Below are 17808 nucleotides of genomic sequence, written 5' to 3' on the forward strand. Positions count from 1 at the left end.
GACAAGAGTAGCCCCACTTGCCATCACTAGAGAAAGCCCAAGTGCAACGAAGACCTAGCGCAGCCATAAATAATGTTTTAATAAAAAAAAGAAAAGGACAAGTCTGTATATTCTTTATCTAGAGTATGGGAATGGGATAAAAGAAAAGGATGGGGAACAGAGCAAATCCACAGCCAGAGCACGAAGAAACCAGTGGGGAAAGCAGCAGGGTAGAGCAGTAAACCGTGTCCTACATATCACAGATCGCTGCCTGGGAAACTCTAGATTCATTTCCTTAGGCTCTGACTAAATAGGTGTAATGGGTCTTGAAGAGCGAGGAGGGAAAGTACCGATGACTACCAGGGCCACAGATTGAAACTCTGGTTCTTGACGTGTTATCTCTGAGCAGGTGAGGCATGATAACCCCACGATTAGCACTCCATGGAGGCTTTCACAAAGGACCCAGCAGGAAGTGTCTGAATTCGGCTTTCCACCTGCATGGCTGGCTGTGTATCAGATGACCCAGTGGAAGAATGATGGTTTAAAAAGAAAAAGCAGTCCTTAACAGATTCTTTGGGGATAATGGCTACAAAAAGCAACAGAGTGTCTTAAAATACAGGACAGGCTGGTAGGGAAATAATTTGAATGAGTAGGAAACTTACTGATGCTGTAGTCATTACCACATATGGAAATTTTCCTATCTGGGTATGAAATCAATAAATATTTCCAAGGGGTGGGGGTCATCTAGGCAAATGCCGTTCGAAAAGCTTCCACCAATATAAAATGGGGGGAAAGAAAAATTGCTGTGTTTATGTAGGATTTTTTTGAGCTGGAAGCTTCCACTCGTTCCTTCATATATTTGTATGTATATATGTATATTTAATGTTATTTATTTTTGGCTGTGCTGGGTCTTCCTTGCTGCACAGGCTTTTCTCTAGTTTTGGGGAGTGAATGGGCTTCTCATTGAGGTGGCTTCTCTTGTGGCACACAGGCTCCAGGGCACGCAGGCTTCAGTAGTTGGCGGCTCCCAGGCTCTAGAGTGTAAGCTCAATAGTCAGGGCACACAGACTTAGCTGGTCTGCAGTATATGGGATCTTCCCAGACCAGGGATTGAACCCATGTTTCTGCATTGGCAGGCGGGTTCTTTACCACTGAGCTACCAGGGAAGCCCCCTGTACTTTTTTTTCATGGCTGCACCATGAGGCTTATAGGATCTTAGCTCCCCAACCGGGAACTGAACCCAGGCCCTAGCAGTGAAAGCACGGAGTCCTAACTACTGGACTGTCTGGGAATTCCTAGACACCTTTTTTAAACCACATTTTCCTTTTATTTATATGTAAGATGGAAAAGGAAATGGCAACCCACTCCAGTATTCTTGCCTGGAGAATCCCAGGTACAGAGGAGCCTGGTGGGCTGCCATCTATGGGGTCACACAGAGTCGGACATGACTGAAGCAACTTAGCAGCAGCAGCAAGTTGGATGTAAGTGAAACAAACTGGCTATTTCTTGACAACAAATACACAAGAAAACATGGATTTGTGGTCACTCTTCTAACAACAAATATTTACTCTTGAAATTCAAATTTTTTTTGCCATGCTGATTTGTTTGTGTCTTTTTCACTCCATTGTCAAATCATAGTGTAATCTTTTTGTGTGCTTACTCACATTCGACTCTTTGTGACCCCGTGGACTGTAGCCCACCAGACTCCTCCGTGCGTGGGATTCTCCTGGCTGGCGTGTAAAACAGGATCAACTCTAGGGGCTGGGCTCCCCTGCTGGTCTCTCCTGGAATCAATCTGGGGTTACAGTCAGCGGACAGTCCAAGATGTCAGGTGAGTGGGGCTGTGGGTTGGCTGTTTACTGGGGCACCTCAGTTCCCCCCCAACATGACCTCTAATCTTTAGGTTTGAGTGGGTTTCTTGGCATGATGGTGGAAGTGTTTTGCAAGAGTAAAACCCCAGAGTGAAAGTGCTTATCAACCAATGCACTGAAGTTGCACAGTGGTGTCACTGGGGGTCCACGTGCTCTGTCTCAGAAGGCTGACAGGCTGTTTCGATCAAGCACACTCTTTCCATGCTGAGGACTCAACTGTGACAGGTGAGCTCCACTGTCTTCTATCATCTAGTGCTCTTGTAAGAGAGCCTGAGGGTCTGGCGATGGAGATCAAACATCTCGTTCTAATCTGCATTTTTCTACACCAGATGCAGGCAAGAAGGCTTGCACTGTTTGTGAACAGAAAGTGAAAGTGAAAGTGAAGTCGCTCAGTCATCTCCGGACTCTTTGCGATGACCCAGGGATTGAACCCAGGTCTCCCGCATTGTAGGCAGACACTTTACCATCTGAGCCACCAGGGACATGGCCGTTTGTGAACAGAGTGAGTGAGTGATGTCGCTCAGTCGTGTCCGACTCTTTGCGACCCCATGGAGTATAGCCTACCACGCTCCTCTGTCCATGGGATTTTCCAGGCAAGAGTACTGGAGTAGGTTGCCATTTCCTTCTCCAGGAGATCTTCCCGATTGAACCCAGGTCTCCCACATTGTAGGCAGACACTTTACCATCTAAGCCACCAGGGACATGGCCATTTGTGAACAGAAGAAAGCAGCAAATCATTCAGTGTATCAGAGTAGCTAATGCCACCATCAGTTTAGATCAGGCACATGTCATATTAAATCTATTACCTTTTTTTAAAATATAGTTTTATATAGTTGATCTACAATGTTGTTTTATAGCTGATTTACAATTGAAATATAGTTGATTTACAATGTTGTTTTAGGACACCTATTTTCAAACGCCTTGTAGTGCAGCCTGGTCTAACTTGATAGTTCTGTGGCCTCTCTTTGTCGTTACTGTTCAGTTGCTAACTCTTGTCCGACTCTCTGTGACCCCATGGACTACAGCCCGCCAGGCTGCTCTGTCCACAGGATTCTCCAGGCAAGAGTGGGTTGCCATCTCCTTCTCCAGGGGATCTTCCGGACCCAGGGATGGAACTTGAGTCTCCTGCACTGGCAGGTGGATTCTTTCCCAGAACCACCAAGGAAGCTGGACGTGACCTCTGCTGGCACCCATGTAATACAACACACTCCCAGAAGTGAACGTGCTGGCAACGTTTATTTACATTACACTCCCTCAAGAATCTGTATTTATACACACAATCCAGTGCCTTCCTGCGAGAACTTTTTTAAACAAAAACAAAATAAGACACAATGAATATGATAGTTGGTAGCTTAATCAGCATCTTGCTCTTGGGGGGTCTTGTCTGGGATTTCTGAGTATACCGTATCGAGAGGCTGCCAGTGGCTATTCATGAGAGATTGGTAGAGCTCTTCACTTTTCACCATAAATTCTTTGTTGAGTTCCTCAATATTCAAGTGGAGATTTGGATCTGCACAAGCCAATAATACATAGGGGAGAAAAATAGAGTTTTACAGGACACATATTAGAAATGGCTTAAAACTAGAGCTTTTAAAAAACATCAGCAGGAAATAGTGCAGATATTTAATGTTAGTTTTTTAAATGGTGTGTTTCCTTTCGTTAAGACTTTAAAAATAGAAACTGAAGCTACAAGAGCAGTGCTACTGGATTCAATGAGTAGATGGTGGGAGAAATGGAGAAAATGGACAGAATTAAGAGATAATTTGGAAACGAATGGACAGTACTTGGAAGTGCATTCAACTTGGAGCAGAAGAGAGAGGAAGGGTGGGGGGCGAGTCTTGAGTTTCTAGCTTGAGGACCTGGGTGGATATGACCCCAAGGACTGAGCCAGGATCAGATCCCTAAGACAGGGTTCTAAAAAATAAACGTGCTGCTTCATCTGTTCAGTTAACAGAATGATAGAAACGAAGAAATGGTTTATAACAATTAATTCAGAAACTGAGGGAGGGAGACCTACGTTGGAACTTTCTGGTAGGATCTCTCCGTTTAACCCAGCTCAGTGAATGAGGGACCTGGGAAAAGGGCTAGTTTTGTTTTCAACTAAACATAAGGCTTCTGTTACCTTCTAGTGAATCTTCATCTTGGTTTTCAGCTAGAGATGTGGTTTCCTACAATGAAAATCAGTATGTTTAAAAATTTTTTTTTACTTAAAGGGTTGCTATTGACACTTTCCTGGAAGAATTTAGCTCTCAAAAATAGTATCTACAACACTAAAATCCCTTTTGATCAAATTTTATTTTGAATTTTGATTAAAAGAGACTTTAAATGACAAAATACTACAATTATGCAACAGGTGAGCTGAGCCCATAGAAGAAAACTCACACAGGAGGAGCACTGGTCAAAGGCACCTGCCTTCTCTGAAGTTTCAGGGATCTAAGTGGCCCCCTGGGGTCTGGGGGGCAGGAACCAGACTGCAAGGACCCTGGCATCAGACTCCACAATCCCTGCACCCAGACCTGCACCTGGAGCTCTGCCCTTCCTTCCGGGTGACAATCTGCAAAGTCTCCATGGGCACATATCCCTCGAGGCCTTCCAATCCCATCCCAACCCCGTGGCTCAGCTAAGGACCAGACGGTAGCTGCTGAGGAAACGCAGAGGCTACAGGAAAGTAAACCAATCCATCATCTTCTCAGGTGAGGAAGCACCCCCCAAACAGATCTTGGTTAGTTACTCCAGACTCCATGGGCTCTCTAGGGGCAGTGTAAGTTATTACCATTCCTCTCTACAGGCACCGGTGGCTCAGCAGTACAGAATCTGCCCACTACGCAGGACACCTGGGCTCGATCCCTGGGTCGGGAAGATCCCCTGGAGACAGGAATGACTACCCACTCCAGTATTCTTGCCTGGAGAATCCCATGGACAGAGGAGCATGGCGGGCTACAGTCCATGGGGTCAGAAGGAGTCGGACACGACTGAGTGACTAAGCACACAGCACACACACATATCAGGGAGCAGAATCCAGGCTGAGGGAAATTCAAGGGGATTTCTCCAGGGCATGGAGAAAGGAAAAAGATGTCCCCATACCGGACACGGGCCCAACGCAGTATCTATGCCAGGGAGAGATACCTTGGGTGGAAGCGAAGTCTCAGAAGGGTGTCCAGAGGTCTCACACGCAGAATAAAGGTTGGGTCCATTTCCACCCGCCCCGTGGCCAGAGCTGTAGCCAGGAGGGTAACCGCCCTGCTGTTGCTCGTACCGGCTGCCGAAGGGGTGAGGCTGGCAGGATGGGAAGTCTGGCTTCACTCTAAGAGCAGCAGGGAGAAGAGGGAAAGGACATCAACAGCCAAGGCAGAATCGCTCAAAGCCCTAGGACTCGATTCTTCTTTCTCCAAGTAAGGAGGGTGTCCGCTTTCACTAAGAACACCTATTTCCAAAGCGGTAGTTTGTCAATTGCCAAACTGTGTTACAAAACAGAACACTATCAGCCTTTTCATTCAGAACAGGAAAAATCGGCACACCTTTGCCAATACCAGTAATAAGTATCCTGTTGAGTTGAGCCCAAACCTGCAAAACTCTCCTGTCCAGCCATTTATCCAGACCCTTGATAAAAGGACTGGGAATCCACAGTTCTAACCCCCGCATCAAAGATCCCAGCCCCTGGTCTAAACCCTCTCAGGCCCACTAATAGCACTACCAGCTGCCTCAGAAATACCTGCAGTGATCATTCCTGCCAGGTAATTAATTCCTTGACTTTCAGGTGGGTTAAGGAGTGGGTGCGGACAGGCAGGAGTGTATTGGAGTCACCTGGAGGAGCCCCTGCAAACTGTGGGGTGGGCTTTGAGCTGCCCGCCTCCTCCCCCAACTGTCAGATCCTGGGAAGCTGTCAGAAAGGGGAGGTTGGGGCAGAAAGGGAGTGTGTGGTGGGCAACTACGAAGCACACAGAAGTCTCCAGCCCCCACACAATAATGTGTAAGGGAGTCACTTTTAATCATTAAAAGCTTAAGACAAAGACTACAACTTGCTGTTTCTCTCCTCAGTTATCTGCAAAGAATGACCACTGGAATCAGCGTCCAGTGGACTTTCCTTTAAACGCCCACTGCAGGCTGAAATCAGCATCCTAACCAGCTGGCGGGAAGAAGTGCTCTCTCTCTCTCACACACACCCCCGCCAACCACAGAAGTGCTATCTCACACACACACCCCCTAACCAACACACACACACCCCTAATCAACACACACACACCCCTAACCAACACACACACCCCCACCAACCACAGAAGTGCTGTCTCTCTCTCACACACACACACACACCCCGCCCGCCGCTAACCAGCTGGTGGAAAGAAGTGCTCTCTCTCTCTCTCACACACACCCTAACCACAGAAGTGGTGCTATCTCACACACACACCCATAGCTTAATGCAACTATGGAAAACTTTTCAAAGAAATATCTCTGTAAGTTAGTAGTTTTTTTAAAGCACAACAAACTGCTTCCTAAACTTTAAGGCCCATTCAAATTACCTGAGTGTGTTTACAATGTGGGTTTGAATTCTATCTGGAGGGGAGCCTGAGGTTCTGCCAGTTTCCACGCACTTTGAGCAACAAGTCTACACAAAATGTCAAAACCTAAGAAAATAACTTTTGAGTCTAAACAGGGACACATAGGGCCTGGCCATTTCCTTGTTAATGGAAATGGCTTGTTAATAACTAGTTAACTTGTTAATAACGAGCCCACTATTCAAATGCTTGTGTGCATGCTAAGATCGCTTCAGTTCTGTCTGACTCTTTGTGACCCTCTGGGCTGTAGCCCACCAGGCTCCTCTGTCCATGGAATTCTTCAGGCAAAACTGGAATGCATTGCCATGCCTTCCTCCAGGGGATCTTCCTGACCTAGGAATCGAACCCAAGTCTGTTATGTCTCCTGGCAGGTGGATTCTTTACCACTAGGGCCACCTTGGAAGCCCCATTCAAATGTTTAATGTAGTTTCTATTTACCTGTAATGTGAAAAATAATCATCATGATGAATTCTAATCGTTCAACCATTCACCCATCATTTACTGAGCCCCTCCTATACACAACGCAGGTGCCTGGCATTGGTGCCACAGTGGAGCTGATACTCTAGTAATTTGATTTCCCTGTGTGTTCAAGGGAGATGTTATTGATTAGCAGCTGTGCACACACACTTAGGGGCCACCCAATATCCAGTTTCCTTTTCTTCCTTAATAATAGAACCTAGATTTTATTTCGAAGTAGCAATGTGCCTTGTGGCCAGGTGGCCGAAGTCGAGCTAATAAGATGTAAATAGCACCATCACAAGGGGGCTGAGGAAAGCTTCGTGGGCAGAGGGAGTCTGCTTAGCTGGAAGGTGTTTGTTGCTGTCGTTTTCTGCCCTTCTCACAGGTCGAGAGCTGAGATTACAGATGTGATGGATGAAACCAAAAGACCTCTGCATCTCTCCTGGCCTATGAGTGATATCAAAGGGGAAGTCACACAACCAAACACAGGATCTTAAACAGCAAACAGGTCAGGGTCCCTGATGACTGGAGACTCCCTGTACCAGCACTGGACCAACCTGCCTCTAAAAGCCTTTGTCTTAAGAAAGAAATCTCGTTTAAGCCACTGCTGTAAATTGCCTGAAATTAAAAATAATTGTCGGGGCTTCCATGATGGCTCAGGGCTAAAGAATCTGCCTGTAATGCCGAAGATATGGGTTCAATCCGTGGGTTGGGAAGATCCCCTGGAGAAGGAAATGGCTACCTGTTGAGGTCTTTTAATGGACCGGAACCTGGTGGTCCAGAGTTGACCGATAAGAAAGTAATGGAAAGAGAAAGAGGCTGATATTCCTTGGTTTACACAGAAAGCCTATAAAGTCCCTGACACGGGGCTTGCTCTGTTCACGGAGGCCTCAGGCGCCCTCTCGATGGGGTGACGGCGCAGAGCACCTTCGCAAGGTCTTAGACACCCAAGCAGGAAAGTGAACTCAGAGAGCCTCTGTGCTCCAAAGAAATAGCCTGGGAGACAGAGGGAGAGAGAGGGAGAGAGAAAGCAAGACATGGGGACCAAAGCTCTGATGGAGCAAAGGTGTTTTAATCAACATGGTGTGGGCATACATACTGTAGTTATTCTCAGCAAAGATAAAGATTAAAATTCCAGACTTACAAAACATAGGCGATCCATATTAAAGAGAGAGAGTTGTAAATAATCATTTTTAACATATGGTTCATAAAAAGGAAGAGGGTACTTATCACCGTATTGAAAAACTAACGAAGGAAATGCCTGGATTCCTCAGCACCACCCCCGCCCCCCCAACCCCCCGCCAGAGGCTTGCCTCTCAATTCCTGAATATTCAGGAATTAATAAGGAACAGAGAATTCCTGACAGATCCAAAACAGCACACAGGAAGCCTCCTGTTAAATGCTTCCTGACAATTCCCCCTATTTTATTATACTCTTAAAAAAAAAAACAAACGTCCAGACCCAATGAGTTTGGTTAGCATTAACCAACCTTATAGAAAGGCGACGGTAAACAACAAATATAATTATCAAGACAATCACCAAAGTTACAGTTCCAGACCTGATAGTGGTAATACTTTGAAACCATCTTCGTGGGTCTAGCCGGATAATTTGTTCAGCTAAAGTTTCCAAATTAGGGGAAGAGGGCAGATTTTTAGAAAAAGTTTTAAAGATTTCCTTTTTGCAGTAAATGTACATTCAGAGAGGCATTATCATGTATATTTTGTAAATGAAATTTGATTTGTACCCAGTTGTAGGCACTGTGATTGAATTGAACAGGCACAACACAAAATTGAGTAGCTAAAATAAATAGAGGAGTTAAGTATTGGAGAAGGAAATGGCAACGCACTCCAGTGTTCTTGCCTGGATAATCCCAGGGACGGGGAAGCCTGGTGGGCTGCCGTCTATGGGGTCGCACAGAGTTGGACACAACTGAAGTGACTTAGCAGTAGCAATAGCAAGGCAAGTATATAGTTTGCAATTAATACAAGTTATGGAACGTAAAGTCTTATTAAATTGTAAACTTCCTATAGCTATAACAAAAGGGAGTGGGACATGGGCTTGTATGAAGTATGACCGATTACAGCAAAAGAGATAGTTACTATGACCACGACAGGTCTCTGTGAAATGTCCGGTCCAAGTTCCAAATTTTTCGGTGTTCGCAGCAAGTTTCCAAATGTCCCATTGTTCAGGCTCAATGTGTTTATCCAGGGCAGTTCAAGGAGGGCGGGGGGGGGCGGGGGGAGTGCCATTCCACCATTAAGCCAGCCAAGAAATCCTTTGTCATGGTAATGTTTCATAAGTAACCTTTTACATAATGTTTTTTGTTCTTTCCCTAACGTTTCAGTGGAGAAGGCAATGGCAACCCACTCCAGTACTCTTGCCTAGAAAATCCCATGGATGGAGGGGCCTGGTAGGCTGCAGTCCATGGGGTCGCTAAGAGTTGGACACGACTGAGCGACTTCACTTTCACTTTTCACTTTCAGGCATTGGAGAAGGAAATGGCAACCCACTCCAGTGTTCTTGCCTGGAGAATCCCAGGGACAGAGAGCCTGGTGGGCTGCCGTCTATGGGGTCGCACAGTTGGATACGACTGAAGCGACTTAGCAGCTAACTTTTCAGTAGTGTAAACGTGGTTCACAGTAAATAACCCAAGCTACGTCGGAAGGGCTTCTTTTGGAGGCAGGACAAAACCCAAGTTTGTTGTTTATGCGTAGTACTGCTGGGCCCTTGAACAGGGAAAAGACTTCATAGCCTAAAGAAATGTTAATTAGTTTTCCTTCCTCCCCAGGGTGTGATGGCTCCTTCACGTACTAGGGAGGGGGCATATGTAGTCAGTAGCTGAAACGACTGGTCCTCTCTCTGCTCATTCGACCACCTGTAATAGAGGTGGGTTGGGGATTAGTTGAGCTTGAGCGGGGGTGGGGGGGTGGGTGGTACAGGCCAAAAGACTGAGCATTGCCAGAATGTATTCAGGATTCCCAGGCAATCCCTATTGAGAGACCAAATTTTCAGCTCGATTAGTAAGGGTTTTTATTTGTCCCCAAGTGGGGAGATAATAGGGGTGATGCCGCTGAGGGCGGTGCTTTCTGGAGATCTTTAGAGCGGACATAGCCCGTATCAGAATTTCTTCTTCCTGGGGGTCTTGTTGTTTCATCTCCATTTTGAATGCTGGGGCCCCCCTTGGGTTGAATCTTCTGAAGAGGTTAAAAAAATTTTTAAACAAATAAAGCTATATTAACGATAGTTATAGGTTTAGAAAATATCTTATGTTGGAATCTAGTAAAGTCTGCTTTAGTTAAGACAGTAGCGCACCTTGTGTATTCCCCCTTTTAAAATTTTTTGTATTTGTAACTTTAGTGTGTGATGTGTTTGACTCTGTCTTGTGCCTGTGGGTTATAAGGAATACCTGTAATATGTTTAATAGAAAAATACTGTAAAAATTGTTTAAAGTCTCTACAAATATGGGCAGGGCCATTGTCTGTTTTTATGGAACTAGGAGTTTCCATTACTGTAAAACAAGCTAGTAAGTGAGTTATAATGTTTTGTGTAGCCTCACCGCGAAGAGGTGTGGCCCAAATAAAAGCATTAGGTTGTAAACCGCGAGGCTTAATACCTTGTGTGATGGGTAGAGGCCTGTTAGGAGACGCCATTTGTTAGATTTCTTTTTTATAACAAAAATAGGAGAGTTCCAAGGAGAACAAGATTCCTCAATATGCTTTAATTCTAGTTGTGTATCTATAAGTTCCTTAGCCGCCTGTAATTTCTCTTTCGTGAGGGGCCAACACTGCTCTGTCCAAGTACGCTCGTCATTCTTCCAAGTTATTTTAATAATTGTATTGTTTGTTAAATGAGCAGTGGCCTCTAGGAAAAATGTGGAATGTATATCTGAGTTTGTCGTATCTTATATCTTTTTATTAAAAGCATCTATCTTACCTTTTTTAGCAACTATGAAGTGTCTTGTATATTAGCATTTTATAGATTGGTGAGTATATTAATTGTATCATATTACGATATATATATTCATTATATATATATTATACATTATATATTAATAGTTTGAAATCTCTAGTTTTTATGTAAGAAAAACTTTTTTTGTAAGAGGAAGTTAATGTTTAGTAATTAATGTTTTAAAATCTTATTTTATTTGGAAATGACCTAGTTATTTAATAAACTTGTATTATTTAGTTCAGTACAGCTCTAGAAATTTAAGTTATACCAATCCCAAGAGATTATTTTAGATTATAATAATAGATTATTCTATTAAAAAGTAATTATTTTAATAGTTTATCTAAAAGTTTTTATCTCATTTATATATATAGTTACCTTTTTGTTGACAAATTTAGTTTACCTTAAACCTAGGCATAATAAAAGTATTATATAATGTTGATGACTTAAGACATGTCTTAATTAGATTAGCAATTATATTCAAATTATATTTATATTTAAATAAACATTATTAAATATTTTTCAGTTCACGTGAATTTTAATTTAAATAGAGCTCATTAACTTCATATTATCTAAAAACAAAGCTGGTATATCAACAGCAGCACTTCCCAATGTTGAGGGTTTGAGGGAAAAGATGGAATTTGCCCCAGGTTTTTGTTGAAGGGGACCTGGGTGGGTCCCCTGTTTGGAGTTTCTCGGAATACGTTTCCCTTTAATGTCAAATTTAGATTTACAATCTTGGGCCCAATGCAGTCCTCTACAGCAGCGAGGACAGATTTTTGGAGGTTTTTTAATTTTTATATATATATATTTTTTAGCTTTCTTAGAGCAGTCCCTTTTTAAACGGTTCTTATTTCCAAATGTAAAGCATCCTTCATTTCCCTTTCTTAAGGCAGCAACCACTGTTTCAGCTATCATTTGCATCTTTTGAGTTTCTAATCCTAGATTGCGACAAGCCTTCAAATAGTAATACTCCCTGTCTCACGAAATGGAGCTATAGCTTTTTGGCATTCCTGATTTGCATTTTCATAAGCAAGTAATTTCTCTAGTTGCCTTTTGGCCTCTTCTCCAATTACAGTATGGGAAATAGCAGTTTGTAATCTATCTAAAAAATCAGCATATGTTTTATTAAGTCCCTGACCTTTAAGTGATGAAGTAAAGTAGCAAAGTGATGGGGTTTTCCAGCCGTTTTACCTATCTCTTAGTACTTACCGGCCTCAGTGGGCCCTGGGGTCACTCCATCCGTCCGAATCTGCATATGTATACCAAGTTCCTGTTCTGGGCACCACTTGGTGAGGTCCTTTAATGGACTGGAACCTGGTGGTCCGGAGTCAGCCAATAAGAAAGTAAAGGATAGAGAAAGAGGCTGATATTCCTTGGTTTACGCAGAAAGCCAATAAAGCCCCTGCACAGGGCTTGCTCTGTTCATGGAGGCCTCAGGCGCCCTCTCGATGGGGTGAAGGCACAGAGCGCCTTCTACAGAGGGTCTTAGAAGCCAGGGCAGTAAAGTGAACTAGAGAGCCTCTGCACTCCAAAGAAACAGCCTGAGAGAGAGAGAAAGCAAGCAAGACACGGGGACCAAAGCTCCGATGGAGCAAAGGTGTTTTAATCAACATGGTGTGGGCATATATACTGTAGTTATTCTCAGCAAAGATAAAGATTAAAATTCCAGACTTAAAAAACATAGGCAATCCATATTAAACAGAGAGAGAGTTGTAAATAATCACTTTTACCATATGGTTCATAAAAAGGAAGAGGGTACTTATTAACGTATAGAAAAACTAAGGAAGGAAATGCCTGGATTCCTCAGCCCCCTGGGAGAGGCTTGCCTCTCCTAATTCCTGAATATTCAGGAATTAATAAGGAACAGAGAATTCCTGACAGATCCAGAACAGCATACAGGAAGCCTCCTGTTAAATGCTTCCTGACAGCTACCCACTCCAGTATTCTTGCCTGGAGAATCCCATGGATGGAGGAGTCTGGGGGACAACAGTCCATGGGGCTGCAAAGATTCAGATACAGCTGAGCAGAGCACAGCAGCAATGGGCATAGTTAACGAGAATTGGCGGCGAGGAGTGGAAAATTGAAAGAAACATTAAAAAATAGTAATTTCCTAAAATGTTTAATACCATTTTGAAGGTTATTTTCCATTAACAGCTATTAGAGCTATATTCCATGTTGTACAATACACCCTTGAGCCAATCTTAACCCAACAGTTTGTGCCTCCCCTGCCCCCCCGACCCCACCCAACACACACTGTAATACTGGTTTGTTCTCTGTTATCTGGGAGCCTGCTTCTTTTTTTTTTTTTTTTGCTGTATTCACAGTTTATTGAATTTTTTAGAAAAAAACTATTCTTAAATATTGTAGCAGCTTAGAAATCAAACTTCATGTTATCAGTTAAGATTCTTTCAGAAAAGCATTATCTTTTTTCCTTCTCTTATTTTGGACTTTTTTAGACAATGAAAATGTTTTCTATGAGTGAGAGATGGAGCTGTAGCGGGAAAGGAATGTGGGAGCTGACCCTTCGTGATACGGTGGTAGGAGGCTGGGATTTGCGAGGAAGTCTTTAAGGCATGTTGCACCCACCCAGGAAGACGGCAGGGGCCAGATGCTATGAGCAAGACTCCAGAGACGAAGATGGACATTCAGGCAGAATTTTAGATGATGGTGACAAGGAAGAGTTCACAAATATTGCTTTGATCTCCAAAAGTCTCAAATGCAAACCTCCCATAGTTCACCTGATTATTCTCATGAAGCAGGTGAAACAATTTCTTTCAGGTCTGGGTCTAGGGAAAGTAGCCCACTTTCTGTCTCCCTGAGCTCTACATGCAGAGGAGATCAAAGTCCTCTGAGAATACAAGCACACGCACTCTCTGTAGTCCTCAAATTTAACAGACTTGCTACCTATGACACTGTGAAAGGAGTGTAACAGTGCAGCATTAGACTCACATGAGATTTTTAACAAGGCCAATTTCTCTCCACAGTATCCTGCTTTTAGCTCAGTATATCGACCTTCTAACCACCCTCACCCACCCCGCAAAACAAAGACTGGCTTTTTTTCTTTAGCAAACCAAACAAAGCCAAGTGCTTACTAAACACTGGTTGAATGAATGAATAAATCAATGCCTGGCTCAAGCGCAAAAAGCTTTTCTATCAATAATATAAACGCAAAACTAAAAACCCCACTGTGCTTTAGAGTTAATAAGCCCTATCGTGCAGGGGTTGGTGGTTTCTTGGCAATTGCAGTTTTCTGAGAATGAGACTGAATGGCTTTTGCCACCCTGTGTTTGGAAAGAGAACACGCGGCTTGGCAGGAAGTATGCTGTTTGAATCCACTTGAGTAGGTGTATATTGCATTGTGTGTTTTTCTTTAGACAGAGAAAAACCACTTTTCTTCTTCGTTAAGAGACAACACTGGAGCCCAAGGAGAAGTGAAAGGAGCAGCAACACCACAGTCTCCTGCTGCCGAGCTGTGTGGTTGTGGGAGAGTTTTGGACCGACTTCTCCATTTATATCCTCAGACCAGATTAGAGTATTTTAGCTTTAGAGGCATTAATCTTTTTGAAAATGTGACGAAATCCTACGAATGCTCTCTTCCATAAACGAACGCATACAATTCTGCGTATAATTTCAGGGCATTCACAAGTCCCAAAACTTATCCATCAATTCTCCCACGTTAGGAGCCCCAGGACCAGATGCTCCAAGGTCTTCTAAGCTCTATGCCTAGCTCCACTAACTTTTTACAATTAAAAAAATAAGAGGAGGAAAAACCATTTTACGCTTATGTCGCGTGCACTGTGGTTTTCACGCTATTCTAAACGTCTCCAGGTTGGAGCAGAAGACTTTCTTAAGCCACAAGGCTCTTCTCTAAAATGTGACTTTACCGTACTTCACTCCAATAAAACTTAATTAAAAATAAAATGTGACAGATACTTAAGCAGGTAAAAGTGTGACAATCCATGTACCAGATTGTAATTGACAAGCATAGTAATAGATGCTGACTATGATAATTACCCTGTTATCATGACATGTTAAAATTAATTTCAAATGAATGCTAATTCTTTACAAACAGCATTTGAAATTTCACTGGGGTAATGAGGCGGGGCACCAGGGGGATTCCTGAAGCAACAAAATACATAGAGCACATGATTCTGAAACAATTTTATTCAGTGTTCCTTTTCTTTTTGCATGAGAGACTACCACTTCCCCCTAAATAAAGATATGCAAAGAGTCATGTATTTAAAAAGAAAATTAGACTTCAAGAAATGTCCTCCTTACTTCATCCCATGCCCAGGGGACACTCCTACAGCAATTCACACGCCTCTGATTTAGTGGTTCTTTGATAGAAGAGCCACCAGAAAAACAAGCAAGATACAAAAAAAGAATTTAAAAAGTAAAACAATTTGGGACTAACATAATAACATAACTAGCAAAGTGAAGGAATTACAGCTGTATCTCCTTTTTTTTTTTGTACTTCAATTTATTGTCCTTTATAGATCCAGCTTTTTTAAAAAACACAAATCAAAGTTTCTGGCAACCCTGCACGGAGCAAGGCTATCAGCACCACTTCCCAACAGCATTTGATTCCTTTGGGTCCCTCTGTCATATTTTGGTAATTCTTAGAATATTTCAAACTTGATCATTATTAGTCTATTTTGTATGGTGATCAGTGATCTCTGATGTTACTACTAGGACTTGTTAAGCCTCAAGTGATAGGACTTTTTAGCAATAAAATATTTTTCAATTAAAGACTATGCCTTTCTTAGACATAACGGTGAAAGTAAAAGTGGCTCAGTCATGTCCAACTCTTTGAGACCCCATGGACTGTCCACATAATTCTCCAGGTCAGAATACTGGAGTGGGTGGCCTTTCCCTTCTCTAGAGCATTTTCCCAACCCAGGTATCGAACCCGGGTCTCCTGCACTGCAGGTGGATTCTTTACCAACTGAGCTACCAGGGAAGCCCAAGACATAATGGGATTGCACACTATAATAGAGTGCAGTATAATATACACCTAACATTGGGAAAGAAAAGATTTTGTGTGACACGTTACTTGGAGGGTCTGGAAATGAACCTGCAATCTTTCTTACCTGTGCCAGTACTGTCCAACAGTGAACACAGTTTTCAAGAGACTGAGAATGAGCTGGACTTCAGTATTTCAGTGCCTGAGGAGTCCCAACATGTACAGACGCCAAAGCGCGCAGAAGGCTTTCCTTGTGCTGAAATGACAACCAAAATAACCTCATTTGTACAAGACCCAAACCAGCATCGATTAAAACAAATCCGAGTTAAACACGTACTGACGATTCAGAACATCGGTGAACAAACGTCCTCAGAGACAAGAGGCTAAGCGCTACAGGCCTGTACTACAGTCTAAAAGGGATGGGGGTGAGTTGACAAAGTCGCAGCAACGTATGTTTCAACCTCCCATAGTCATATTCACCGGTAGGGAGCTTCAGTCGTGTCCAACTCTTTGCGACCCCATGAATCACAGCACGCCAGGCCTCCCTGTCCATCACCAACTCCCGGAGTTCACTCAAACTCACGTCCATTAAGTCAGTGATGCCATCCAACCATCTCATCCTCTGTCGTCCCCTTCTCCTCCTGCCCCCAATCCCTCCCAGCATCAGTCTTTTCCAATGAGTCAACTCTTCGCATGAGGTGGCCAAAGAACTGGAGTTTCAGCTTTAGCATCCTTCCTTCCAAAGAAATCCCAGGGCTGATCTCCTTCAGAATGGACTGGTTGGATCTCCTTGCAGTCCAAGGGACTCTCAAGAGTCTTCTCCAACATCACAGTTCAAAAGCATCAATTCTTCGGCGCTCAGCCTTCTTCACAGTCCAACTCTCACATCCATACATGACCACAGGAAAAACCATAGCCTTGACTAGACGAACCTTTGTTGGCAAAGTAATGTCTCTGCTTTTGAATATGCTATCTAGGTTGGTCATAACTTTCTTTCCAAGGAGTAAGCGTCATTTACGCTCCGATATTTACTCTATTGGAAGTCTGTACGAAGCTGTCCTTTCTGACACATCTCTGAATCTTTATATTTCACGAAAATCTCAAATCTAAACTACGACTATCTTTGCTTTCATTGCGGCTCAAGACAGTAAAGAATCTGCCTGCAAGGCGGGAGACCCGGGTTCGAGCCCTGGGTTGGGAAGATCCCCTGGAGTAGGGAAAGGCTACCCACTGCAGTACTCTTGGGCTTCCTTTGTGGCTCGGCTGGTAAAGAATCCGCCTGCATTGCGGGAGACCTGGGTTAGATCCCTGGGTCGGGAGATTCCCTGGAGTAGGGAAAGGTTACCCACTGCAGTATTCTTGCCTGGAGAATCCCATGGACACAGGAGACGGGACAGAGTCGGACACGACTGAGCAACTCATACTGGCTTTTATTACCGTTTGACTTTGCAGCTAACTCGGGAAAGGTGGTGAAAAGAAATTAAATGAGATTCCCTTCCGGAAACTCACCAAGGATGACTAGACCCGTCATCTTCCAAGTACTGTCTTTACTCCCCTCGGGTAAAGGGTCCTTGTCCTTCTCAGGAATGTGCCACAACGTTGGCCGACGAGTCCTTAAGGGTTCGTCAAGCCATAACCAAGAAGGAAGAAAAGGTGCTGGGCGAGATTATGCGGCCCGGGCGGGAGCGCGGGAACCGGACCCCTCCGATCAAGGCGAACCCTAAAGGTCACCCCTCCTCCTCCAGTTACAGAGAATGAGCGCGAGAAACGGCTTCCAGCACAAGTAGGAGACATAACTCCCTACTCGCCATCGCAGCCCGAAATCCACAGACACACATCTCGCGGCTGCGCCGGGCGCGCTCTCCGACTCCCGCCCTGACCGGAAGTGCCCGCCCCTTCCGTAGACGCCCCGGAAACGGGGGGCCTCCGCAGAGGCTGTCTAGCCCACTCGCCTCGGAAGCGCCTAGCGCAAGGCTCCCTCGAAAATGCTTGCTGGCCCCCAGGTTTTTTTCCCTCCTTGAAATGAGCAACCTCG

At 44.0% G+C, this 17808-nt stretch overlaps 1 long non-coding RNA gene across 2 annotated transcripts; it reads right to left on the bottom strand.

The window, feature by feature from the left end:
* Positions 1-3067: 3067 nt before the first annotated feature.
* On the bottom strand, positions 3068-17675 carry LOC102276021 (uncharacterized). Of its 2 annotated transcripts, XR_011462144.1 has the most exons (6): positions 17283-17675; positions 15901-16029; positions 12020-12124; positions 4977-5154; positions 3973-4018; positions 3068-3360 (listed from the first exon to the last, which is right to left on the bottom strand). It is a non-coding gene; the product is annotated as an uncharacterized lncRNA (long non-coding RNA). The 2 variants fall into 2 exon arrangements; XR_001351787.2 differs by lacking the exon at positions 12020-12124 and having other exon boundaries at positions 17283-17668.
* Between the last annotated feature and the right edge of the window lie 133 nt (positions 17676-17808).

Source organism: Bos mutus, chromosome 23, assembly GCF_027580195.1.
Source record: "Bos mutus isolate GX-2022 chromosome 23, NWIPB_WYAK_1.1, whole genome shotgun sequence".
In the NCBI taxonomy this organism is placed as follows: domain Eukaryota; kingdom Metazoa; phylum Chordata; class Mammalia; order Artiodactyla; family Bovidae; genus Bos; species Bos mutus.